General features: G+C 47.1%; 1 long non-coding RNA gene across 1 annotated transcript in view; it reads right to left on the bottom strand.

Annotated features, from left to right (window-relative positions):
* Nucleotides 1–894: 894 nt before the first annotated feature.
* LOC138496305 (uncharacterized) overlaps nt 895–27155 on the bottom strand; it is a 64602-nt gene continuing 38341 nt past the window's right edge. Inside the window, exons 3-4 of the long non-coding RNA XR_011278319.1 lie at nt 2936–3065; nt 895–2479 (exon numbers count right to left, since the gene is read on the bottom strand). This is a non-coding gene — a long non-coding RNA (uncharacterized lncRNA). The remainder of the gene's footprint in view (nt 2480–2935; nt 3066–27155) is intronic.

The raw sequence follows: 27155 nt of genomic DNA on the forward strand, positions 1-27155 counted from the left end.
GTTATTTCATTTGGCTTCCAAACGATTTAGGAAAAGAGTTTTGATTCCTTGTGTGTAAGATGGGTGGTATAACTATCGGGTGAGCCTAGTTAGACTTATGGATAGTGTACTGGAAAACTTCAAGGGAATTTTCAGCCGTTACTTTCCATCTTTGCTAGAGCACTCAAATGTTATTCACTAAGGTTCACTGATTTAGTATACAAAACTACAAATCCAGCCCACAAGGTCACAAACCAACCTTAAACACCCTCATTTCAGTTCTCACCACTAGCTAACATGGCATCACACTCAATAAACTCCCACAATTGCAAATCACTGCACTAAAATACACACTTTCAGTGACCTAAACAGAATCCGTTTAAGGTCTACCTGCATGACAGACTGCTGATCACTTCACCCAATATCACTAAGAACAGCTAGCAATTAGTTCGACCATTCACCACACTCAAGAAAACACTAGCTGGCCCCAACAGAAATCAATAGCCCAAAATATGTACCATTTACAAGTTGGCACCACCCTACACATTCACCAGATCAACTATATAGTTCTACACACAAGAGCACTTGCATCATCAGTTTCACAGAGCAGCGTGTGAGCTACAATTACGTTGTCGATTAGCAGCAGGGGCTGACGTAGCAACCAAACTCGGTTGTGGTGATGTTCGAATTCCATTATTTTTTTAAGACCGCAATCTGAATGATTGCAAAGGTGTGTGGGAACCAGACTCCCTGGTGAAATACCCGGTCACTCCTCCCTAGATCTAACCAATATATCTTCCTTAGTTTTCACAAAATTCTGGATACGTAAAGGTGTGTGATTGAAAGTAAATGAACACAGTTTGATTTTTTTTCGTTTTTTTTTTAAAAACACTTTTGAGAAATTGTGTCAAGATTCTTATGGGTCAAAATTGATTTCAAAATCCAAAAATTGGCATTATTCCATTGAAACACTAACAATTTATATTTCAAACTAAACACTTGAAAAACATTTTTTAATTTTACCTATTCTTGATAATTGCTTCTCAGAGCTAAACACAATTGTAATTATCTACAGTAACCACTCTTTGTCGATGAGTTGAGAAAACCACAGAAGTATTGAATTCACTTCACATAACAGCCCCTTCTTCAGGTGAAGTTGTTACTGATGAGGCATCAACTGTAAAAAGGAACAGAAAGATGCCCATCAATCATAACCCCGTTCTCATGAACACTAGTCTCAATTACATAGAAAATACGCTTGAAATGTACTGACTGACCTGTCTGTATTCTTGAAACGAAATGTTCCTTAAGGTAGGTGATTCACATGACACCACAATCTATAGGGAATAAAGAAATATGTCCTAAGATTCTTAAACAAAATTCCTGTGTGGAAGTAACTTAAACATATTGCACTATCATCCAAAAACAAAAATATCCACCCACTTGTTCAAGCCGTGGTTATTCGTTCACTGGATCAACCTTTCTAGTCCTATGTGTTTGCGTGGAGACTTAATCTCAGCGTTCTCAGCTGAAAGAACAGAAATGCCAAGGAAGTTGCTCTATGATTGTGTACTGGATTCCACTGATAGCTTTCATGTTTGTAGCGTAGCCACTACCCTGTCCGCTTCAAAATATCCCCCAACCTAACCTCTTTACGTGATTTTAGTGAACGCGATGCTGGGACAGGAAGAACGGCTGTATCAACAGCGTCCCGTCCCACATCACACTGATTTATTAACTTCCGTGTTTGAACATGTGATCGAAGAGCACTTGCATCTTCAGTTTCACAAAGCAGCGTGTGAGCTACAATTACGTTGTCGATTAATAGCAGGGGATGATGTAGCAATCAAACTCGGTTGCGGGGATGTTCCAATTCCATTGTTTTTTTAAGACCGTAATCTGAATGATTGCGAAGGTGTGTGGGAACATGTAGGTGTTACTTCACTGTCCAAACAGGCGTGACCGTCATACTGTAACAAGGACACACTGTATGGAAGACGTGGTGATAAGAGTTGAGCTTGTCAAATTAGATCTGTCCGACAAAACATTTGTAGCAGACAATTGACTGTTACTTTATAGTCCAATATTTTGGAGTTGTTGCGCAGCTACATCTTTGGGAACTGCAACGTTACATGGAGACATCTGCCGATTTAATGCTGTGTCTTTCAATTGTCCAGGTGAAGTAAGAGGCGGGTTCTGAGGAAGGAATGTAGGAGGAATTAAGAACACTAGCCATCCCGACCAAAAGACTTAGGTTTTCCAGCTTTTGTGAACAGACATTAATAAGTTTTGGAATGGTCAGTTTCCACCCATCAGCTTTTACAATATAATTCTTCCGTTTTTTTCACTGCATCTTCTTCTTGTAGTTAATTCCAGATTCCACCAGTAGCTGCTTTTTCTTGTCTACCTTTCTTTTTAAAGCTTCAATTAGTCCCTCTGCATCACAATAGGTTTTCATTATGTCGTCAAATGTTTTCTGTGTCTTAATACTGTTTCTTGGCTGCAGGTATGAAAAAGACAAGTTGAAACTTCATAATGTGACTACCAATACAACAAACATTTTGCTTGAGCTGTACACTGGGGTAAGTGACTTCCCTTAAGCGTGATCCTATCCGTCCCCTGGATTTTTGCTTATTCTTTCTCTGCTTGGCGCTTTCCCTCCATCTCCAAGCAGCTATCCACAACTCAGTCTAACTGCATACATACTCTGACCTGGACTACAGTCCCCAGGGTGTTCAACCCGTAGCGCTTTGCCAATAACATAAGAGAAATCAGTAGACCATCTATACTTTAGAGAGTTACTCTAGAGGAAAGAGATGCTGTAAAAGAGTGGTGGGCATTGTGCAGCATTCATCTGTATGAGTGAAAAAAGAGAATGCCTATGCGTAGGGACGTCAGATGTACCCTCCTCCCCCAAACAGCAAATAGATGAACAAAAAATGAATACATTGCTTACCTGACTAGAAAAGCATGACTGCCTTGAAATCCTTTTCTTCACGTATTTCTCTTCTACTTTCATCAAGACCCTCTGTCAGCCATTTACAATTAACTTCACCAGGAATTGCAAAAGGCTCAAATTCCCCATCCTTTCAAATACACAGAGAATTGTCGGAATCAAAGAAAAACACATTAAAGAGTGCCATGATTTCAGTTATTGCCTAACAAAAGAAGTAAAAAAAGTAAATTTAGTATGCTCCAAGTATTTGTGAACCAGGTCTGTACCCAAAGCCATTAGTTTATAGTGGGTTTGCTATTGATGTTCCTGCCTGATGTGTCCCAATTTGTGAGTGAAGCGTCTCTTGATGCTTGGTAACTTCCTCCGAATCTTTCTCCCATTCTAGCTTTAACTAGTTGCATCTTCTCCCTGATACAATTAGAGGTGGGTGTTCTGGAGAGGCAATACGTTCTTAACTGCAGAGCTCTTGTACCTAAAATGCTTCAGTCATTTTGTGTGTGTCCTTTCCGTCCCACTCTCCCCCTCCCTTCCTTATCTATGTCTTAGCTCTTGCACTATCTGAAATGTCGTCAGGCCGAGTACGATTGTTAATTGCTTTTTAAAAAAAAAAAAAAAAAAATTCAATATTTTGGCCCTCATTACGACCCTGGCGGAAAGGGGAAAACGATGGCGGAAATGCAATACCGCCATCGAATAGCGCTCGGTGCGACTATGACCCGTCACCGCAAAGTACGAAGCCATTAGCGACACCGTAGTGAACGCCAACGCTAACTGCACTAAGCACGCGCGCGCGCGCCATGCCAAACCGCAAACACCACCATGGTGCAACGGTACGCCAATTCCGACCCTAGCGGACATGTACCTAACGCCATCAGGCATGGCGGAATGGACCATTCCGCCATGGCGAGAAGTACGGCATCGCGAATCAACCGTAAACGGCCCCACTGAGTGCCTGTACACCGCTCCCTGCCCACAAAGTACAACTCCCTGTAGGTGCAATGAAGTCACAATGCAACCATTGAAATGTACAAAGCACCCATGCATGCCAACGAACAAAAGCAACACAAGAGGGGCCAATGGGAGCTGCAGGGCACAGATGGCACGAATACAGAAGCCATCCCAATGGACATGACCACAGTCCCCCACCAAGAAACGCACGCAAACACAGGCACCTGTGACCAGCAACATTCCGAAAATCACATCATTCCACCAGTCCACCTGGCTGACCGCCATCTGTCACACAAAACCCAATCCCCCGCCCCTGAGCATGACAACATCCAAACTGACATATAGGCAGCCCCCATCCCTGACCTCACGGGCTCAGTAGGCAAACGCGCCCAGCACAGTACCACGCAACTAAACCCCGAAGCAGGAACCCAATGCAGATCTCCTCACAATACATCGCCCCACAAATAGGCACATGCCACATCACTTGCAAAGAAAAACGCTACACGGGCCAAATCAGAATAGAAATTTAATGCACAACAAAATCACCAAGCCCATACAGCCATCAGGCCATGAACTCCAAAACACATTTCACCATTGTGGGCTGCATCCGCAAGAAATGACCAGCCACTACTTGTGTGACGCCCTGTCCCATCATGGTACACAGAGCCACAATCACGTACGAAAAGGCAAAAAGGAAGCGCACACAACCGCAGGGCCGTCCCAATGGGGAGGCACTAGTCCAGCTGAAAGGCCGAAATGTTGCTCCGAGCCACCAGTACTGCGTAAGGGCATGTGGGCCACTGGCGATCGTCCCATAAGATCGTAATGCTGCTCCACCGATTAACACGAAGCAGCAGGTGTCGGGAGTAAAATCCATCTGCAGGAGTGGCATACAGATGGCAGTGGCAAAAGGGGAGGAGATACCTGTCAACCAAAAGAAAAGAACAAGAACAGAATGGCCATCAGAACTACATTCGAACAACTCACTTCAATGAGCACACGAAATCCACAGCCATATGCATGCTAGCCCACCCCAAAGGATCATCACCACCCCAAAGCCACTTGCGACTCATAACCATCTATACCTAGGTGTAAACACCATCACGAACGAGTGTACCTGTGCATGCGTCTGCCAAAACAGAATCCATCAGATGGGAATGTTAACGTGCATGGACACAAGTGTCTGAGGGCGCGTCGAGACAGGGAGGGCTCAACAAGGCCAGATAGACGATGGTCCCACTATGGCAGCCCTGCATCACATAGCGTAGGGGAGGCGGATAGATCCCAAGAAGCCCTGTACATGGCAGACTCTGCATCAAATCACCTGCCCATGCATCCATTCATCATTCCCTCATCCCGGGATCAAAACGCCTGAATAATTACTCACATGACATTAGAAACGTCCATTGAGTCTGTGCGTAATGCAGCCTGCTAAATCCACAGTGCCCCAGCCCGTAAATCCAGTGTTGTGAAGTAACATGTATTTGGGAATGGCCGGCCTCATCGCCCACGTAGCTATTGCGCATCCCAAACTATTCATATCAATCATTGCTCCCTCGCCATGGGCCCTGTCTCAAGGACATAGAACAATAGAACGTTATATTTGCAGTCAGACCTGTGGGCATCTCCTCGCCGCTAGCTGGAAACCGAAAGCGCCGCCCTTCGAATTCCTCATTTGCAACATCACGTCGAAAAGGCATCTGTGGCCGTTTGAAATCACTAATTATTCCATCGAGTGCGGCTGTGTGTGAAAATGGCAACTGCCTTCACCCACAAATGGGACGCCCCGCCCGGCGTTGCAACTCGGTACAGTGATGCATGAGGGCCCACCGTTACTCGAGTACTACGTTCCACTGACCCTTCACAAGTCCGTTCGCGACTGCACAGATAGTATGGGAAACAATGGGACCACAGCAGAATGAACATATCAACCAATCTTACACGCCCATTGGGTACAAATACATGATTGCAATAGCAAGATACCATTCCCCGAATTGCAGCGTTGTGCGCGGGACGTGCTCGGCCAAAGGGGAGAGCAGTTTGCACAGGTGGAATCAATCACCACAGGTGGAGGCCATACAGCCTGAAAACACATAAATTGCACAGCCAGTCTCCTCCCACAACCACAGCGAAATGCTACCGGCAGGACTCGCGATGTTGGCCCTGGGGGACCTGATAGCACTGCAAGTGCTCCGACTCCAAGAAGAAGACGAACAACAACTACAACCAGCCGCACGGAGGAGACGCAGGAGGAGGAGGAGGCCAAGGCAGGGCCAGCAAGGCCCAGCAGCACAGCCACTACCACCACGCAGGCAGCCCGCAATCCCACGCCTCCGAGCACATCCGTTCAACCTCACTGATGAGCAGATCCACACCCTCTACCGTCTGGACCGGGACACCAAAGCCGCCATTGTGGACATGACACAGGCTGACCTAGTCAGCATGATAGATAGCCCAACCGCCATCCCACCCCTACTGAAGGTGGTGTCTGTACTCCACTTCCTGGCCACAGGCACCTACCAGCACACAGTCGGACAGTTGCATGGCATTTCTCAGCCACTGTTCTCACGGACACTATTCCAAGTGCTCGATGCCCTCCTGCAGCACGCAGACGACTACATCTCCCTACCACGCTCGGAGCAGGAAATAACCAACACAAAAGTGGGATTCCATGCACTTGCCGGCATACCGGGTTGCATTGGTGCCATCGACTGCACCCATGTTGAATTGGTCGTGCCACATGCCATGGAGGCCCAGTACCGCAACCGAAAACAATTTCATTCCCTGAATGTACAAATGGTGTGTGACTCCAACAGGATCTTTACGCATTGTTGTGCCCGATTCCCTGGATCAACCCATGATTCCATGGTCTTGAGGAACTCTACCATACCACGCTACATGGAGCGACACGCAGGGAACAGATCCTGGCTACTCGGTGAGTCTCATTGCATGCATGATGATGTGGGGTATGTGATTTGGCAATGTACTGGCAGGAAGGGGGGGGGGTGTGCGTACGTATCAATGGCATCCCACATCCTACGTTTCTCGTCCACATACAGGTGATGCTGGATATCCACTGAAGAGATGGCTCCTCACACCAGTCCGGAACCCACGGGACCAGCATGAGGAGGACTACAACCATGCCCACTCACGTACCCGTGTAGTCATTGAGCAGGCATTCGGCCTACTGAAGGGCCGTTTCCGCTGCCTCAGCAGGTCTGGCGGGGCACTCCTGTACCGCCATGAGAAGGTTGCAAAGATGGTGATGGCATGTGTCATGCTCCACAACATGTGCGTACGTAGAAATGTGCCCATGCCCCCTGACGCAGAACTGCAAGCACCTGATGATGGTCATGATGAGGGTGGGGATGTGGCAGCACCTCAAGGAGTCTGCGAGGCACCGGAGGCCCGTGACATTCGTCAGCATCTCATTGATGTATGCTTCTAGCACTCATGCCTGGTGGCTGATACATGGACACGGGACACGTGGCACTGTGTGTGTCTGGAACATGCACAAAATGGACTGTACGCCTATGATGGCCTAGTACACAAAGATCAATGTCCACACATCTCATTGGTTGATCGTGCACTGTTTATGGCATATGTGATATCATGTTGTACACCCTATCGACCCGCCACCCAAGTGAGCCCAACACACCCCCTCCACCCTCCTACCTCCCCCCCGAACACCAGTGTTCAAAGATGCTCATTGTCAGTGGGCTGTCGCTATTGCATGCCCCCTCTGCGGGTATCAGGGGCACCCCTGCCTGTGGAGCGCCGGGTCCTCCCAGATCTACGTTGGGGGCTGCCCTGGACGGAACTTGCAACGGATGATGTGTCTGCCTGCTCACGTCCATGCATGTCCCTAAGGGTTTGCGAGAGCTCAGTGAGCACACGGCGCACTGCGGCAAGTTCGGCACATACGTCTTTGGACGTCGCATGCAGTTCCCCCCTCAGGCTCTCGGTGCTTCTCTCAATTTGTGACCTTAGCGTCTCTGTGCCTCTCTCCATTTCTGCCCTAAGTGTCTCAGTTGATGTTTCTATGTCTGCCTTGGTGCCCCCACATTCATCGGCATGGTCCTTGAGGAGTGTGGCCAGTTGCTGCTGTTGTTCGATCAACTGGTCGAGGGACTGTTGCCTCTGCTGGGCCATGGCCATTTGCGGGGGTGTCGCAGAGGGGCTGTTGACCTCATGTTGCCTTCCCACAGGGCTTGGGGGGGATGGCCAGTCGTCGTCTTGTGGGTGCCCCTGCGTGGTATCCTCATGTTGTACGGGATGGGACAGACAGGGGGATTGGGACAGGTCATGGATGGATCTGACTTCGGCATCCCCGTTTTCTGTGTCCGAGCATGCTGCCATCAATGGGGTGTCACCTATGGTGCTGCTGCCACCAGAGGCAGTGCCTTCTGTGGCATCCATTGGGGGGACCTGTGGTGGTGGTGTTGTGGGCATGCTGGCTGCTGGGGTGCCTGTTGATGTTCCCTCCTCTGTGCTGCCACCTGATTTGTGCTGCTGCCGTGTCTTGATGCGTGCAGCTGAGGTGGAGGGTCTCTGGCCGTTGGTCTTGGCCCTCTTTGCAGGTGTGCTGGTAGGGGTGTCCTGTTGCTCGTCGTTTGGATCGGACCCTGTGGTGGAGTAAAGGAGGGCGAGGGTTATTGATGGGTCTGTGGGAATTGGAATGGCATTGTATCACATGCATTGGGGTGGTACCTGAGGGTGATTTGGGTCGGGGCCTTGGAGGTGCTTTCATTTGTGTGTGGAGTGAGGGTGCAGTTGTTTGGCAGCCTGCAGTTAGGGTGTGCCTGCTGCACGTGTAGTGCGTGTTTTAGGGGTTTTTAATTATTTATGTATTTATTGTGGTTTTTAACGTGCGCTATCAGGCCGATGTGTGTGGACGTTCTCCTGGACATGTGTTTCTGTTGCACTATGTGGACGCATGGTACTTCACATGGATGGACTGTGTGGATTGTTTTATCTGGCCCACCTACCTGAATCTTCGGATGTCTGCACTCCTTTCTCCATCCCTGCGACTCCCTCAATGCTCTCCATTCCGATGGTGGAGGCACAGATTTCTTCCCAGGGGGTCAACTTGATGGGTGATTCAGGACCTCCCCCGGTGGCTGTGGCAATGTTGCGGTTGGCAGAGAGTATGCTGCGGACGCGTATCCGCAGGTCGTCCCATCGCTTGCGGCATTGCTGTGGGGTGCCGGGTGCGGTCCCCACCGCACTTACCCGCTGTGCCACCAGAGCCCATATGGCCTTCTTGTTTGCAAGTGCCGTCCTGGTCATTTGCGTGGAGAAGACCACGGCAGCATTCTCCTGGAGGGTCTCTGTTAGCACGGTGAGTTCCTCACGGGAGAAGTGGACCTGCCGCTTGCGGTCGCACGCTTTCTTCGCTACTTTTCCCATTTTTCTTGGTTTCGCTAGGGTGGTTGACGGGGTGGGGTGTGTCTCAGGGTAGTGTTTTTAGTGGTTGTGTGGTTTTAGTGTATTTATAGGTGTACGCCGGGATGTTTCCCGTTCCGGGCCCGTGTTTTAACTTCCGTTTCCGTATATTTCCGGCCACCGTACTTTCCGGTAGGCGCACACTGCGGTGACCGCTAAGAGGGGTGGCGGTATTGCACCTGGGGCGCCGTACGGCGGCGGTGTGGGCCGTTTTGGGGTCATTTCCGCCATCGCGGACTTTGCACTTCCGCCATGCCGTGGTGCTCGTGCCCGATGGGTCGGAATGGGCCGCACTTTGCTCCTTCGTGCAATGGCGGAAACGCTATTTACGCTGTGGCGCTCCGGTCAGTCGATTTCCGCAAGGGTCGTAATGAGGGCCTTTGTGTTATAGTTTACAAAAATAAACTTTTCACACTGTCACACTTAAAAACTATAAATTCAAGATTAAAAACAAAACTCCATTTCATGAAGATAAATTAGAGCATACGTAGATTACAGGTAGCTTGTTTCTTCATAAACACCATACACATCTGAGTACACCATGATCAAGTAAAATTCGTAACCATCTAATATACAACTATATAAAAGGCTATTGACCTCCAAAGTTTGATTCAAAGAATTCTCACACTATGCCGTTATGATAACACTTCATTTGGGCCATAAGTTCCTCTTCAATTTTAAATAGAAGTCTAGACAATGCACACATGAAAGGAACAAAAGGATTATTCATACATTTATACCACAGCATTTCACGTGATAATATTGTTTATCCGACATTGTTATCTCCCAAACACAAAATTCTTTCTTTTTCAAAGTATTTGCAATAGATAACCAGATGTTTTATAGTTTCTTTTTGGGGCACTATCTTACAAAAACGACATACCTCCGAGTCAAATTGAATACAATGACTGATACGTTCTTTTGAGTGCAATTGATTCATCCGGAAACGCATGTACATTTCCCGTATTTTTACATTAGGAAAGCATTCTATGTACATCAGCCTCTGTGATCTTTTGTGTGAATGTAGAGCAAACTCCATGTATAACTTGTAAGTCTCAATTTTGTTATAGGCATCCACCTAGTCCATTTGATACAATCTTTATTTAGAATAACTTGCTCTCCTTAATAAATCTTCTTTTGTAATATTGATACGAAGAAGTGCAAGATCCATTTTTTTCTGGAATACTTAATTTCACATCCTTACTGTTCATGGCCTGTAAGAATGTCGTTGTATTTTCCCTTGTTCCCTCCCTTGCCTTGAAACGCTTTGAAACACATAGGGCCTCATTATAACTTGTGTGGAATGGGTTTAACGGCGCCGGTAATGGTGCCGGCGCTGTTAAACCCATTCCGCACAATTACGAGGTCCCCTCGCGGGACCCGGTCTGGACATCTGGTTTTTCCAGACGTCTATAGCGGGTCCCGCGAGGGGGCCATGGAGCTAACAACGGGCCCTTTCGTAATGGGCCCGTTGTTAGCTCCCTCCCCATTCCCATTGAGCCCTATGAGGGCTCAAATGGGAATGGGAAAGGACCGGGCCCGGGTTCCCTGAAGGAGGAAATACCCGGCTCTCCATACTCGGAATGGCCCGGTATTTCCCCATTCAGGGAACCCGGACACGATTTTGGAGGCAGCCATGCCCTTACTAAGGGCATGGCTACCTCCAAAGTCGTAATGAGGCCCATTGTGTATGGCCGCTATATAAATAAACTATCATATCATGTATCATATCATATCTTTAAAAGACAAGCACCTGTTTCAGTTTCTTAAATGTAAATATCAACCATAGAATGTCCAAGCTTGCAGACAGCAACATATACATGAAATGATAGGGACCTGAAATAGGAGGGTATGCAGGGACAGAACCCATGACCAAAGTGATATTTACTGGGGGCTGGGGGGACAAAAAGTAAATATTACACCTTAGCCGGAAGGCCTTTGCTTATATGAGCCAGGCACTATCCTCCAGAAAGGTCAGAAGTCTCCCCATTGCCCCCATAAGCATCGCTACTGTGCCATAAATAATCCACTAGATCTGAACTAGTGCAGCGCGGTGGAAAAATCCTGCAAAAAAGTAAACCAAGCCATGGGTACATTTTTCAGATACATGGGGTCTCACACATGCGCCACGGCCTGATACATGTAGATAACTTATTACTTAGAGGGTCGGGTGCACCTATCTGAGGAAGGCATGGATCTATTTGTGTGGAACATTGTGGGGGCATTGGAGCATCAACAGCGTTAAAGCCAGAGAGGGGCAGTCGGTAGGTTCATTTATCCCCTACTTGGCGACGGTTTGAAAGTGATTAGCCTGATCAGTAGAGCAGTCATTGTGTTGAACTTGGAAGGAATCGCCCCACCCACGAAAAGGGGGCCTATCTATGCTGAACAGCTAGGGTGCCGTACGTCAGTGGGCTTCAAACTGGGGGGCCCAAAGGATGCCCGGTGGTGGGAGGCTTGAAGGATAATGGTAACTGTTTTTTAGTAGAAAATATAAGCATTTGTGGCATGGGGGACCAGAAACTATATTTTACTCAAAGGGGGGCTCAGCATAAAAAGGGTTAAAGACCACTGCCTTAAGGGAATAAAGTTACCTCCCACTTTCAAATAGTAAAGCAATTAACAGCAGTCCTTTCACGCCAAGGTCAGAAAACTCCTGCTACTGCGCCAGTCCTCTGATACACAAGGCTGCTGAAAAATCCAGAAAAGCAAGAAAATAGCTCCAAGCTCCACAACATCTAACGAGAATTAAGTGGTCCCATCATTAGAGACAAAAAAACAAAGAAAAGACAACCATCACTGTAAAACGCATTCACCCCTGATCATCATAAACGATGATCAAAAAAGATATTTTCAAAATTAATGACAGGGATCACTAGCCCTAGCAAGAATTAGTTTACAAGCAAACTATCTTCAATTAACTGCTGAGGTCAAGTGGTTGGAAAAACAAAGCACATTGAAGGGGCAATAAAATCCCTCCGGGAACCTCATCAACCTATATAGAGAATGTGACATAAGTATAACTAGAACATGCAGTATTCCTGAGTCCCTGAAACTTACGTTTGTATATGTTAAATCATGTAGCGATGTCCCCAAAGAGTTGAACAAACTAAACGTAGAACGAGTAGAGCACGAGTCATGGGGGGGAATTAGAACACTGTCCCCCGCACATAAAGGCTGGCACAACTATCCCTACTGTGAACCGAAAAAGGCAATGGAAAACAGGGATAAACAAGCCCTCTATGTGTTCTTTGAAATAAATTGCGTAAAAAGCTCTGCCTCATGGGTATAGCATCCATAACTTACAGCAGTGAAAAAATAATATTCAAAAGCATTGCAATACAAAATGAGTCTTTGAATGCCAGACAGTTTGCTTTTTATGTGGGGCCTGCTTTACATAACCACTTTAGGGGTGCTTTGACCTTGAACTTAACAACAGAGTACCTGTCCTGTACACTTTTCACATTAAACAAATCTCAAACTGATGCACATCCTGTAATCAATCTTCCCCAGCTTGAACGAGGTGGAACGGAGGGCAGACAATCGGGGTGGGGGGAGCGAGCCTCTCCTTTAATGCAAATTCAGTTGCTGGACAATTAATGGATGCCACTTTTTTTTCGTTGGCTGGTGTTCAATGGCTTAAGTGAAAGCAATGATCAGGTTGCAAGCATTGTTAAGATAAATAAATAGATGGGGTGCATCTGTCCACTTTTGGTTAGAGGGGCCTTTTTCTCTCCCTTCTTAATGAGAGCTTGGATGTCCAATATCTGCAACCTTTCTCTGTGTGCAGAATCACAACAGCAAATCTAATTGAGCTTTTGTAAAGTAAAGCCCAAAGCACCCTGTGCCACCAGAAGCAGGAATCAAAGAACGCATTCATCAGGGCATTTCAACCATCCCCAGCCTGAGACTACACCTGGCGGTGTGTGCAGCACACCCCGTACCACACAGTGGCTCACACAGTCTGCCGCACACTTCAAAACTTAGCCAGTCTTCATGCCAGCCAAACAAAACTTTGCCACTTGGCACCCTGCTTCAGAATTATTAAAGATAAGCAATATTAAAGATGCTGTGAAACTCACACCAGCTTCTCACGAGCCACACATCAACAGCATGTGAAATCTATGCCAGCCGGCATGCAGCTGTATGGGCAACTTATTGGAAATTACAAGCACTGTGCCCTTTATATACAATTGACACATTCTCACAGGGGCTATGCAACACTGCAATGTTCTTAAGCAGATGACCGAGTCAAATCTTGAGTATCGCTGGGCCCGTGCAACTCTTTCCTTCACAGTAAAGCACTGGAATGATTTTGCTCATACCCATTGAAGGTGCGGTCATGTGTATGAGTTGTATATGCACCGTACCATACACATAGCAACGTTGCACACAAGGGCACATCAATCACGTGGCTAATGGACTACTTTAAAAAGCAACCAGGGATTTTGCAAAGGTTTGTTTAGTACATAAGCTTCTGCCGTTCAATCCCACACGTGCACTGTCCTCTAGGGACCGGGAGGGTCTAAGTGCTCTTCCAAACTAGCAATCAAAATATATGTTAACATATAGCGGTGGCAGCAAAATAGCAAGTAGCATTTTTAAAAATAAAAAAAAATAATCTTGATAACAAGATCACACTACAGCAGTGGTCTTCAAACTTTCTTTACCCCGAACACCCTAAGAAAAAGGTACCTGGCTTGGGCACCCCTATATAGATGGACTCCAAAATGTTTATCGGTTGTGAATGGTGAAAGCAAGCGTCCCCAAACAGCACGATCCTCCCCGCAATGAGAGACAATGAAAGACTCTCCCAAAATGGGAATAAGGCCAAGACAGAGTGCGGGTGAGCGTAAATGGGAGTTTATCAATCAGAATAGGGCATGCAAAGAACTCTGCAAACTCCGAGAGCGCTCTGTCTGACAATAGCAAAGACAGGCGTATATATTTACAAAAAACGTCATCAAAACCTACATACTATAGGGGGCACAAGTTCATTGGGATTGGGTGGCGACGACTAACTATAGGTGCTGCTGCGGCGTGGTTGGTCTTGGCTGAAGGACGTCACTGGTCACCCTCGTGGGTTGGGCTGGGCCTGGCAGGTCGGCTTGAGTTCATCCGGGCGGTGTTGGTGTGCCAATGCGGCCTGTGGCAGAGATGAATGCCTTTCCTGACTTACTTGCCCTCGGCCATGCACACCGCAGTCATTCAGTCATTTACAGTGTTATTCTCTTTAGTAAATCTTCCAATAGGTTATTTTATAGGTTAATGCAACACAGGAGGAATGCACCTTGTGAGGGGTCTGGAGGTAATACAGCGAGGCCTGGTTACCCGTGTCCTGCTGACCGGGGCCATAGGTCGAGGGGCTAAGCTTCGGGGCCTGCGACGGGTGGTACAGGTCTTTCTGTCTTGTTAGAAGTTGTTATGGATGTTCCGCTGTGTGTTGTCAAAGTGTTGGGTGTCCTGATTGCACAGGGCCATAAGTCTAAGACGGTCCGGTGGGTTGTGGGGTTTACGTGGGGGCGCGTGAGTTTAAACAAAGGTTTACTGCTGTGCTGTAAATAATGCAGGTGGCTGGTCGCGGCCTTGGGTGCTGCAGTGGGGCTACAAATCTTTGAAGCGGCTCCAGTCTGGTCGGGGGAGGTGGGATAGCGCAGAGCGGGCCTCTGTTCTCATGTCTTGGCAGCCTTCGCGGGGTGGGAGGGGGAAATGGCCTTGTACGCACTCACAAAGGTATCTCCCTCGTGTGTTGCTGAATGTAGGTAAAGACATCACAAACATTTGAACACTTTCTATAATACTTATTCAACATCGCTTCAAAACATGCATTTAAACTTTGCTGGATGTGTCTCGATTATACCCAGTCCGAGCACCATATTTGTACATTATATTCTAGCAGCTACAGTATTTTAGTTACATGCATATACATTCGCAGTAAATGAGGTAGTAGTTGGGTCGGTGGAGTACATAGAAAACGACCCGCCACTGTACGTGACGGTGGTGGCACATAAGGGGCTTAGACATACACACATGATAAGTGCATTCTCGCGCATCCTTTACATGAGTTCATAGTATAGTTGCATTCGCTTTCTCGTGTACTCTAGCAGCATTAGCTTAGTTATGGCGCAAAACCATGGGAGGTAGGTTGCCCAGTGATCCACGCAACAAACAGATCCCTGGAGCGTTCCTTTATTATTAGCATCCACCTTCAATGGTGTGAGCTCGCCATTGCTCATATCATGGGAGCATGCTCTCTCATTTTTAATATATTCTACAGGCGTTTGTAATATAAGAGATTTTGTGGAAGAAGCATACTTTGCAAGTGGTCGTGACATTACTATATACATATATATTAAGCTATTAGATGACCATTTTACCGTTCTTCTCATTGTTCAGGCCTGCTGGCCGGGTCATGCTGATAGTGATAGTACACTGCGGGAGGTGAACTGTTACAATGTTAGCGTATTGCGCTAGCTCATGTCCGTCTTGTTCGTAGGAACGTGCCCGCAGCGGATCTGCCAGGGTGCTGCGGCAACAGTGATGAGACTCTCCAAGGGTGGGGGCCGCGCTACAGTGCGCTGAGCTCACACCATTTTTATCGGGCAAAAAATGGTTTCTGGGCCTAGCTAAATTTGTGTGCCAATCAATACGTGTGGGCACTCGATACGTGTGGGCAATGTCTCCAGCGGGTGAGCCCTCCACCACCTGGGCCCGGGTGGCACAAGGGAACGCCCAATGAGCCATAGCCCTCACCTGGGGAGAAAACGCAGGCGAGAGGGGTCTCCTGGACCAGTCCTCCCCAACATTTCCCCCCTTTCGTTACTTAAGTAACAAATTCTTTAAATCCTCTATCCTCCTACATTCTGCTTCGTCCATCACTGCCTCATCCCATGCAGGAGTTCCTTTGATAGGCATCCATGCTCTGCACACCCCCCTTAAGCTCTCACCTCTCCTGGCGTATTCATCTGGAGTACACGTGAGATATATACACCCACCATTTCCCTCCAAATCTACCCAAACTTCCTCGTACCATTCTAGTATGCGGGGCTCTTTGATGGTGGTGTGCCACAGCTTATCTACAATATCCTTGTCGTGGTACATGGGCACCAGTTGGTACCTGGGTGTGTTGTCTACCCCTGTTTGTACTTGTGCTTCTTGCATCGTTTTTATTGTACCGTGTGAGTTGCCCATTGTCACCATCATCATTGCACCATTTGGTACTGCGTTAGCACAGACTCGAAGACCCACCTGGCACAGGCAGAAAATCAAAAGGAGGAACACCACAGCTGGCATCAAAAATTTCACAGTTGTTCCAAGCCATGAGGGGACCCAGGAAAAGATGTTATCGAACCATGTACTATCTTCTGCTCCGCCTTCCATCTTCATTTTTTTTCCTAGGTTGTGGACTGCTTCGATCACATGGGACAGGGAGCCGTTCTCTGCGTCTTCAGAAGGTACGAAAGTGCAGCAGGCACTTCCTATTTTTCGGCAAACACCGCCGTCCATCGCCGTCAACAGGTCCAGGACATACCTGTTTTGCATGGTCATCAGTCGCAAGGCTCTTAGTTCGACTTTTATTATGTTAAAACCTTCTTCAGTGTCGTTTGCCAGCTGAATTAATTCCCAACGGGTTATCTGGAGCCATTTTGCGTTAGCCCTTGCTTGGACACTTGATACGAGCGAGGCAAAAAATGTTTCTGCTGAGCTGAATAATCGATATTTGTCTGGGATCTGAGCCAATAGTTCTGATGATGCCTTTGATATATAATTTGATGCTCGTCTGTTACGGGTCAGCACCTCTCCCTTGCTTCTGGAAGACAGGACATACATTTGTGACTCTGAAGTTGGTTGAGCCACACTTTGCTGCATGCGTTCCTGTGTCCTTTTGCTCCCATCGATGTGGCTTTCGGGTATCACCATTAGGGCTGAGTGCAGAGTGGCCATTGAGCAGCTGCCACTCCATGACGGGGGGAGGTGTAGGTATGCCTGGTTGCCGCATACCCAGTACGTGTCCATAAGGGCCGCAGTCCCTTTTCTTAGATCTGGGATGGTGAGGGTCTTGTTACAGCTCTTGTTTGTTCCCCTGGGGGTTCTCCCTTCTCCTTTAAAACACAGTTCATAGTCTATTTCACTCTGCAGCTTGAAAGGCTTTTCGATGGGCGTAACCCAAGTTAACTTTGAAATGTGTTCCTTCCATACGGGTGTGCACGTTTCTTCTATCCATTGCAATTTCTCCGGTGCCACACCCCTCAGTGCTTCAGCTTTACACATTACTTCTTCGTTCTTCAACTTGTTATCAGAAAAAAGTGTCCCTTCAATTACAAAAAATGGTTCTTTCAGACATACAACCCCTGACGGTTTTGGGTAGCACGTTTTCTCGTTCTGCAGCATTTGAAATGTCACTTCATGTGCCTGGAAGGTGTTCTTAATTCTGCATAACGTGAGATGAAGGAGACATTGGGCATCTATAATTGGCAACTCTTTGGGTAACAGTACTTTGGGTGTACCTGATGCGTGAGGGATGAGGGAGCAAACATAACAGCTCTCGTTTGTTGTTTGTTTAGCTGTGGCACTCATATCTGCATACCACTTATTTGTTTGGTGGGGGTGTCGTGGGTCTTCCATCTTATCTAGACCTAGCCCATAGTACTCATCATACTTCCTCCTCCCGGCTTCCCTCTTCCGTCTGTTGTTCTTATCCCTCATATAATTCCCAACTCCCTGGGCAAGGGACAAACTAGACCCCCCTTTCTCATTCCCGCCCCCTTTGGCCCATGCATCATATAATATCTTGTGTATGGCTAGCAGCTTTTCCTCTTCCTTCCTGACGTTATCTGGCAGGTAGTTGTTTAGTATGGGGGCAGGCTGGATGGTGGGGGTGTTATACAACCACGATATGGCAGACGGGTTTCGGTCATTTAAACTGTGGGCATTGTAATTAGATACCCCTTGTGGAGACACTGTGTTGTTCTGCATTCCGCCTTGTGGCTTTTTTCTTTGTATGATGACAGCACTGGATGGTGTGGTATGATACCCCCATACAAGTTTAGTTCCGTCCCATCTCAAAAAATCACCTTCCCTTGTATTGGCCCTTGTAGTTGTATTTGGCCCAGTAGTGCTATTAATCCCTCCCCCCTCGTTCATCTCGATAGAGATGAACGCTACAAACCAATATGTAACCAGACCAAACATTAACATAAAAAATAATGTAATGCATACAGATAATCCACACTCATACGAATATCTGCATCTCACGTATTAATTCTCTCATTCTACTAATTCTATCCGTTGCAGGCTGCCCGTTAGATGCCATGGAAGCTCCTGTTTTGAGATATAAAAGTGCATTAAGTGCATGCATGTAAACGTTTTGCTAGCACCATCAGTGCCAATATATATTTGACGGGGAATGGAAGCGGGTGGGGATACGGGGATGGGTATCCACAGACAAGGGTTTATACAGGCCATAATTTGGTCATTTCATTAAGTATACACAAATCAACAAGATGAAAAGAGAAACCACATTTTTTTTTTTTTTTTAAGTATCCTTATCAGTTATTCTCTTATTCAAGTCCAGTACCAACACACACACACACAAATGCATATTCAGACATTCTGCTCAGTTGCATCGTTTGCTGTTGTCTGTGCCTCCTCATCTACCTCCTCTTGTACGTTGCTATATGCCTTCCGTACGTCGGTCAAGTGCACCCAGTACCTCAAGCCTTTGACCTTTACTGCCGTGGGCGTGCAAAATATTACTTCGTATGGGCCATGGAATCGTGGTGCATTCCACCGACGCACAAAGCTTCTGACATAAATCCAGTCGCCTGGCATTAGCTGTAGCTGTTGCCCTGGCTCCGTGACAGCGCCTGTTACATTTCCCTCTTCTCTAGTGAAGGGTGCGGAGAGTTGCTTTGATATCACGCGCGCTGCCCTTGTCAGTTTCTTTAAATAAACTGTGAACTCGTCTCCCAATATCGCGGCGCTTCTGTGAGCGTCTGAGTGTTCGCGCAGCGGCGAGTGTGCTGTGTTCATCCGTCTCCCAGTCACGATCTCGTGCGGGGACAAATGGTGGTCTTTACTTGGCTGATTTCTTAATTCAAATAGCGCAAGGGGTAGGCAGTAAATCCAATTCTTTTTTAATGAGAAGCATAGTTTTGATAACCTGCCCTTCAACAGTCCGTTCATCTTTTCCACTACGCCATTACTTTGAGGATGATAAATTGAACATAATTTATGTTTTATTCCCAATAATGTAGTGACTTCCTTAAAAAGCTCATTCACAAAATGAGTGCCGTTGTCTGAGCGAATCACGTCACAAATTCCCCAGCGCGGGAACACTTCCCTTACTAGGAACTTGGCGGCGCTCTTGGCATCGGGTCGTGCGCAGGGTCCTGCTTCCACCCACCTCGAAAATGGGCACACAACCACGATCATGTACCGTGCGCCATTACACCTTTCCCCCATATCTGCATAATCTATATGCAGTTCTTTGAATGGGCCAATGGGTTTAGGTATTGTTCCCCGGAGAGTGCGTAATGTCATTCCTGAATTGTATATTTGGCATGTTGTACATTCCATTGCCAATCGAGACACGTGCTCCTGGAGGCAGGGCACGAACCAGTCTTCCTGTATTTCTGCTGCAATATGCTGTTTAGTGTTATGTGCAGGGAAGTGTAGCTGTTGAAATGCAACCTCTAATAGCTGTATTGGCATTACCACTTTCCCCGAGTTATTTTGCCGCCACAGCAGGTCTGTTCCTGACTGTTCAAACTGGGGGGCCCGAAGGATGCCCGGTGGTGGGAGGCTTGAAGGATAATGGTGACTGTTTTTTAGTAGAAAATATAAGCATTTGTGGCATGGGGCTCCAGTCTGGTCGGGGGAGGTGGGATAGCGAAGAGCGGGCCTCTGTTCTCATGTCTTGGCAGCCTTCGCGGGGTGGGAGGGGGAAATGGCCTTGTACGCACTCACAAAGGTATCTTCCTCGTGTGTTGCTGAATGTAGGTAAAGACATCACAAACATTGGAACACTTTCTATAATACTTATTCAACATCGCTTCAAAACATGCATTTAAACTTTGCTGGATGTGTCTCGATTATACCCAGTCCGAGCACCATATTTGTACATTATATTCTAGCAGCTACAGTATTTTAGTTACATGCATATACATTCGCAGTAAAAGAGGTAGTAGTTGGGTCGGTGGAGTACATAGAAAACGACCCGCCACTGTACGTGACGGTGGTGGCACATAAGGGGCTTAGACATACACACATGATAAGTGCATTCTCGCGCATCCTTTACATGAGTTCATAGTATAGTTGCATTCGCTTTCTCGTGTACTCTAGCAGCATTAGCTTAGTTATGGCGCAAAACCATGGGAGGTAGGTTGCCCAGTGATCCACGCAACAAACAGATCCCTGGAGCGTTCCTTTATTATTAGCATCCACCTTCAATGGTGTGAGCTCGCCATTGCTCATATCATGGGAGCATGCTCTCTCATTTTTAATATATTCTACAGGCGTTTGTAATATAAGAGATTTTGTGGAGGAAGCATACTTTGCAAGTGGTCGTGACATTACTATATACATATATATTAAGCTATTAGATGACCATTTTACCGTTCTTCTCATTGTTCAGGCCTGCTGGCCGGGTCATGCTGATAGTGATAGTACACTGCGGGAGGTGAACTGTTACAATGTTAGCGTATTGCGCTAGCTCATGTCCGTCTTGTTCGTGGGAACGTGCCCGCAGCGGATCTGCCAGGGTGCTGCAGCAACAGTGATGAGACTCTCCAAGGGTGGGGGCCGCGCTACAGTGCGCTGAGCTCACACCATTTTTACCGGGCAAAAAATGGTTTCTGGGCCTAGCTAAATTTGTGTGGCAATCAATACGTGTGGGCACTCGATACGTGTGGGCAATGTCTCCAGCGGGTGAGCCCTCCACCACCTGGGCCCGGGTGGCACGAGGGAACGCCCAATGAGCCATAGCCCTCACCTGGGGAGAAAACGCAGGCGAGAGGGGTCTCCTGGACCAGTCCTCCCCAACATTTCCCCCCTTTCGTTACTAAAGTAACGAATTCTTTAAATCCTCTATCATCCTACATTCTGCTTCGTCCATAACTGCCTCATCCCATGCAGGAGTTCCTTTGATAGGCATCCATGCTCTGCACACCCCCCTTAAGCTCTCACCTCTCCTGGCGTATTCATCTGGAGTACACGTGAGATATATACACCCACCATCTCCCTCCAAATCTACCCAAACTTCCTCGTACCATTCTAGTATGCGGGGCTCTTTGATGGTGGTGTGCCACAGCTTATCTACAATATCCTTTTCGTGGTACATGGGCACCAGTTGGTACCTGGGTGTGTTGTCTACCCCTGTTTGTACTTGTGCTTCTTGCATCGTTTTTATTGTACCGTGTGAGTTGCCCATTGTCACCATCATCATTGCACCATTTGGTACTGCGTTAGCACAGACTCGAAGACCCACCTGGCACAGGCAGAAAATCAAAAGGAGGAACACCACAGCTGGCATCAAAAATTTCACAGTTGTTCCAAGCCATGAGGGGACCCAGGAAAAGATGTTATCGAACCATGTACTATCTTCTGCTCCGCCTTCCATCTTCATTTTTTTTCCTAGGTTGTGGACTGCTTTGATCACATGGGACAGGGAGCCGTTCTCTGCATCTTCAGAAGGTACGAAAGTGCAGCAGGCACTTCCTATTTTTCGGCAAACACCGCCGTCCATCGCCGTCAACAGGTCCAGGACATACCTGTTTTGCATGGTCATCAGTCGCAAGGCTCTTAGTTCGCCCTTTATTATGTTAAAACCTTCTTCAGTGTCGTTTGCCAGCTGAATTAATTCCCAACGGGTTATCTGGAGCCATTTTGCGTTAGCCCTTGCTTGGACACTTGATACAAGCGAGGCAAAAAATGTTTCCGCTGAGCTGAATAATCGATATTTGTCTGGGATCTGAGCCAATAGTTCTGATGATGCCTTTGATATATAATTTGTTGCTCGTCTGTTACGGGTCAGCACCTCTCCCTTGCTTCCGGAAGACAGGACATACATTTGTGACTCTGAAGTTGGTTGAGCCACACTTTGCTGCATGCGTTCCTGTGTCCTTTTGCTCCCATCGATGTGGCTTTCGGGTATCACCATTAGGGCTGAGTGCAGAGTGGCCATTGAGCAGCTGCCACTCCATGACGGGGGGAGGTGTAGGTATGCCTGGTTGCCGCATACCCAGTACGTGTCCATAAGGGCCGCAGTCCCTTTTCTTAGATCTGGGATGGTGAGGGTCTTGTTACAGCTCTTGTTTGTTCCCCTGGGGGTTCTCCCTTCTCCTTTAAAACACAGTTCATAGTCTATTTCACTCTGCAGCTTGAAAGGCTTTTCGATGGGCGTAACCCAAGTTAACTTTGAAATGTGTTCCTTCCATACGGGTGTGCACGTTTCTTCTATCCATTGCAATTTCTCCGGTGCCACACCCCTCAGTGCTTCAGCTTTACACATTACTTCTTCGTTCTTCAACTTGTTATCAGAAAAAAGTGTCCCTTCAATTACAAAAAATGGTTCTTTCAGACATACAACCCCTGACGGTTTTGGGTAGCACGTTTTCTCGTTCTGCAGCATTTGAAATGTCACTTCATGTGCCTGGAAGGTGTTCTTAATTCTGCATAACGTGAGATGAAGGAGACATTGGGCATCTATAATTGGCAACTCTTTGGGTAACAGTACTTTGGGTGTACCTGATGCGTGAGGGATGAGGGAGCAAACATAACAGCTCTCGTTTGTTGTTTGTTTAGCTGTGGCACTCATATCTGCATACCACTTATTTGTTTGGTGGGGGTGTCGTGGGTCTTCCATCTTATCTAGACCTAGCCCATAGTACTCATCATACTTCCTCCTCCCGGCTTCCCTCTTCCGTCTGTTGTTCTTATCCCTCATATACTTCCCAACTCCCTGGGCAAGGGACAAACTAGACCCCCCTTTCTCATTCCCGCCCCCCTTGGCCCATGCATCATATAATATCTTGTGTATGGCTAGCAGCTTTTCCTCTTCCTTCCTGACGTTATCTGGCAGGTAGTTGTTTAGTATGGGGGCAGGCTGGCTGGTGGGGGTGTTATACAACCACGATATGGCAGACGGGTTTCGGTCATTTAAACTGTGGGCATTGTAATTAGATACCCCTTGTGGAGACACTGTGTTGTTCTGCATTCCGCCTTGTGGCTTTTTTCTTTGTATGATGACAGCACTGGATGGTGTGGTATGATACCCCCATACAAGTTTAGTTCCGTCCCATCTCAAAAAATCACCTTCCCTTGTATTGGCCCTTGTAGTTGTATTTGGCCCAGTAGTGCTGTTAATCCCTCCCCCCTCGTTCATCTCGATAGAGATGAACGCTACAAACCAATATGTAACCAGACCAAACATTAACATAAAAAATAATGTAATGCATACAGATAATCCACACTCATACGAATATCTGCATCTCTCACGTATTAATTCTCTCATTCTACTAATTCTATCCGTTGCAGGCTGCCCGTTAGATGCCATGGAAGCTCCTGTTTTGAGATATAAAAGTGCATTAAGTGCATGCATGTAAACGTTTTGCTAGCACCATCAGTGCCAATATATATTTGACGGGGAATGGAAGCGGGTGGGGATACGGGGATGGGTATCCACAGACAAGGGTTTATACAGGCCATAATTTGGTCATTTCATTAAGTATACACAAATCAACAAGATGAAAAGAGAAAACACATTTTTTTTTTTTTTTTTTTAAGTATCCTTATCAGTTATTCTCTTATTCAAGTCCAGTACCAACACACACACACACAAATGCATATTCAGACATTCTGCTCAGTTGCATCGTTTGCTGTTGTCTGTGCCTCCTCATCTACCTCCTCTTGTACGTTGCTATATGCCTTCCTTACGTCGGTCAAGTGCACCCAGTACCTCAAGCCTTTGACCTTTACTGCCGTGGGCGTGCAAAATATTACTTCGTATGGGCCATGGAATCGTGGTGCATTCCACCGACGCACAAAGCTTCTGACATAAATCCAGTCGCCTGGCATTAGCTGTAGCTGTTGCCCTGGCTCCGTGACAGCGCCTGTTACATTTCCCTCTTCTCTAGTGAAGGGTGGGGAGAGTTGCTTTGATATCACGCGCGCTGCCCTTGTCAGTTTCTTTAAATAATCTGTGAACTCGTCTCCCAATATCGCGGCGCTTCTGTGAGCGTCTGAGTGTTCGCGCAGCGGCGAGTGTGCTGTGTTCATCCGTCTCCCAGTCACGATCTCGTGCGGGGACAAATGGTGGTCTTTACTTGGCTGATTTCTTAATTCAAATAGCGCAAGGGGTAGGCAGTAAATCCAATTCTTTTTTAATGAGAAGCATAGTTTTGATAACCTGCCCTTCAACAGTCCGTTCATCTTTTCCACTACGCCATTACTTTGAGGATGATAAATTGAACATAATTTATGTTTTATTCCCAATAATGTAGTGACTTCCTTAAAAAGCTCATTCACAAAATGAGTGCCGTTGTCTGAGCGAATCACGTCACAAATTCCCCAGCGCGGGAACACTTCCCTTACTAGGAACTTGGCGGCGCTCTTGGCATCGGGTCGTGCGCAGGGTCCTGCTTCCACCCACCTCGAAAATGGGCACACAACCACGATCATGTACCGTGCGCCATTACACCTTGCCCCCATATCTGCATAATCTATATGCAGTTCTTTGAATGGGCCAATGGGTTTAGGTATTGTTCCCCGGAGAGTGCGTAATGTCATTCCTGAATTGTATATTTGGCATGTTGTACATTCCATTGCCAATCGAGACACGTGCTCCTGGAGGCAGGGCACGAACCAGTCTTCCTGTATTTCTGCTGCAATATGCTGTTTAGTGTTATGTGCAGGGAAGTGTAGCTGTTGAAATGCAACCTCTAATAGCTGTATTGGCATTACCACTTTCCCCGAGTTATTTTGCCGCCACAGCAGGTCTGTTCCTGACTTGCTGCATCCTCGTTTTGTCCACATTAATTTTTCCTCTGCACTGGCTCCTTCCTGTAATTCTATTATTTGTGGTATGGGCATCATATTATATCCTTCTGGGGGCTCTTCGTTTCTTTTGTTCTTAAGCATGTACTCACCTGTGTCATTTTTCTGAAAATAGGAAGCCTCCTTGGCGGCAGCGTCCGCTGCTGCGTTCCCTAAAGACACAACAACTGTGTTGGATGTATGTGCTTGGCACTTTACTATTGCTACTGCTGTAGGGTTTTGCAGGGCCTCAATTAACTCTTTCAACAATTCTGCATGCTGTACTGGTGTTCCGTCTGCCCGCCTAAATCCCCTACGCCCCCATCTTGCTAGGCCTCCATGTACTGTAGTTGTCATGTAAGCTGAGTCTGTGTATATTGTCACTGCACAACCCTTTGCTGCATGTAGTGCTTCTATGAGCGCAATCAGTTCTGCTGCCTGTGCGGAGTAATGTGATGGGAGGCGGTATTGTACCAGTGTTTCATACTCACCGTCTTCTAACCTCACTACTGCCATGCCAACGTGTTTTTCTCCCGTGTCCACGTCAATTGATGCAGACCCATCCACAAAGTACATTTCCCCCTCGCTTAGAGCGTTCTCACACACCACTGTGTCCTCCCCTCTTTCTCCTGTGTAGGTTGCGCAATCGTGGTTCTGATTATTCTTTTCCCATCTCTTGAAATCAGCTGTCCTAGGTACAGGACCTCTGTCAGACAGTACTGTAGCTTTCCCTTGTCCACTTTGTACCCCTTGTTGGCCAGCAAAGTCAGTAATGTTATGGAATCTGTTCTGCATTTCTCTTCGTTTTGTGCGCATACTAGTAGATCGTCTACGTACTGAATAATGGTGCTCTCAACTGATAGGTTTCCTAGGTCTTCATGTAATACGCGGTTGAAGATGCTCGGGCTCTCGCAGTATCCCTGTGGTAATCTGCAATGTTCATATCTTTTTCCCCCCAGTGTGAAGGCGGTAAGGTATCTACTCTCTTCAGCCAGGGGTATAGAGAAAAATGCGTTCTTCAAGTCTACTACTGTGAAATGTGATGCCTCTTTCGGGATGCTGCATAGTATTGACGCAGGGTTCGGGACTAGAGGGAACTCCTTCTGAATTACATCATTGAGGGGGCGTAAGTCCTGTATCATCCTCCAAGACCCCCCTTTTGCTTTTTTGATCGGATAAATACAGGCGTTACATGGGGAGTTTGAAGGCACTATTATCCCTTGTGCTAGTAGGGCATTTATTGTCTCTTTTATCCCTTCTTCAGCTTCACGAGACAAAGGATACTGTTTAACTCACGGTAAAATTGCTCCTTGCTTTAGTTTTATTACCACAGGTTGTACTCCATGCAACAGTCCCACATCATGGGGGCCTGTTGTCCATAAGTTGTTTGGTACAAGCCTCATGTCGTCATCAAAAAATGACGGTGGTGCTCCTACCACTGTCATCAATTGGACGGGGGTCTCCCTTGCTTGTATTAAAATATCACAGGGCATCGCTATTTCCATTACTATCTCACCATCCCCTTCCGTGTCTGAAAAGAGATCCTCATCTGTTACCTTTCGTAGGGCGATGTTGGCGTTTGTGCACAGCACTGTGCGCCACTCACACCCTTCCTCGTCCACTCCAATCACAGCGATCCTTTTTGCTGACACTTGTACAGCGTGCAAGTCTAATGATACCACTGATCCCGGTGCTGTGTTGGGACACACTATGGGGCGGAAGAGGAACTCCGCCGGAATCCTCCAGTCCATGCCTCCTAGCTCGGGAATTATGAGGGCCAGAGTCTTTAGCCCTT

The sequence above is a fragment of the Ambystoma mexicanum genome, chromosome 1p, assembly GCF_040938575.1.
Source record: "Ambystoma mexicanum isolate Mex_15411 chromosome 1p, UKY_AmexF1_1, whole genome shotgun sequence".
Lineage (NCBI taxonomy): Eukaryota > Metazoa > Chordata > Amphibia > Caudata > Ambystomatidae > Ambystoma > Ambystoma mexicanum.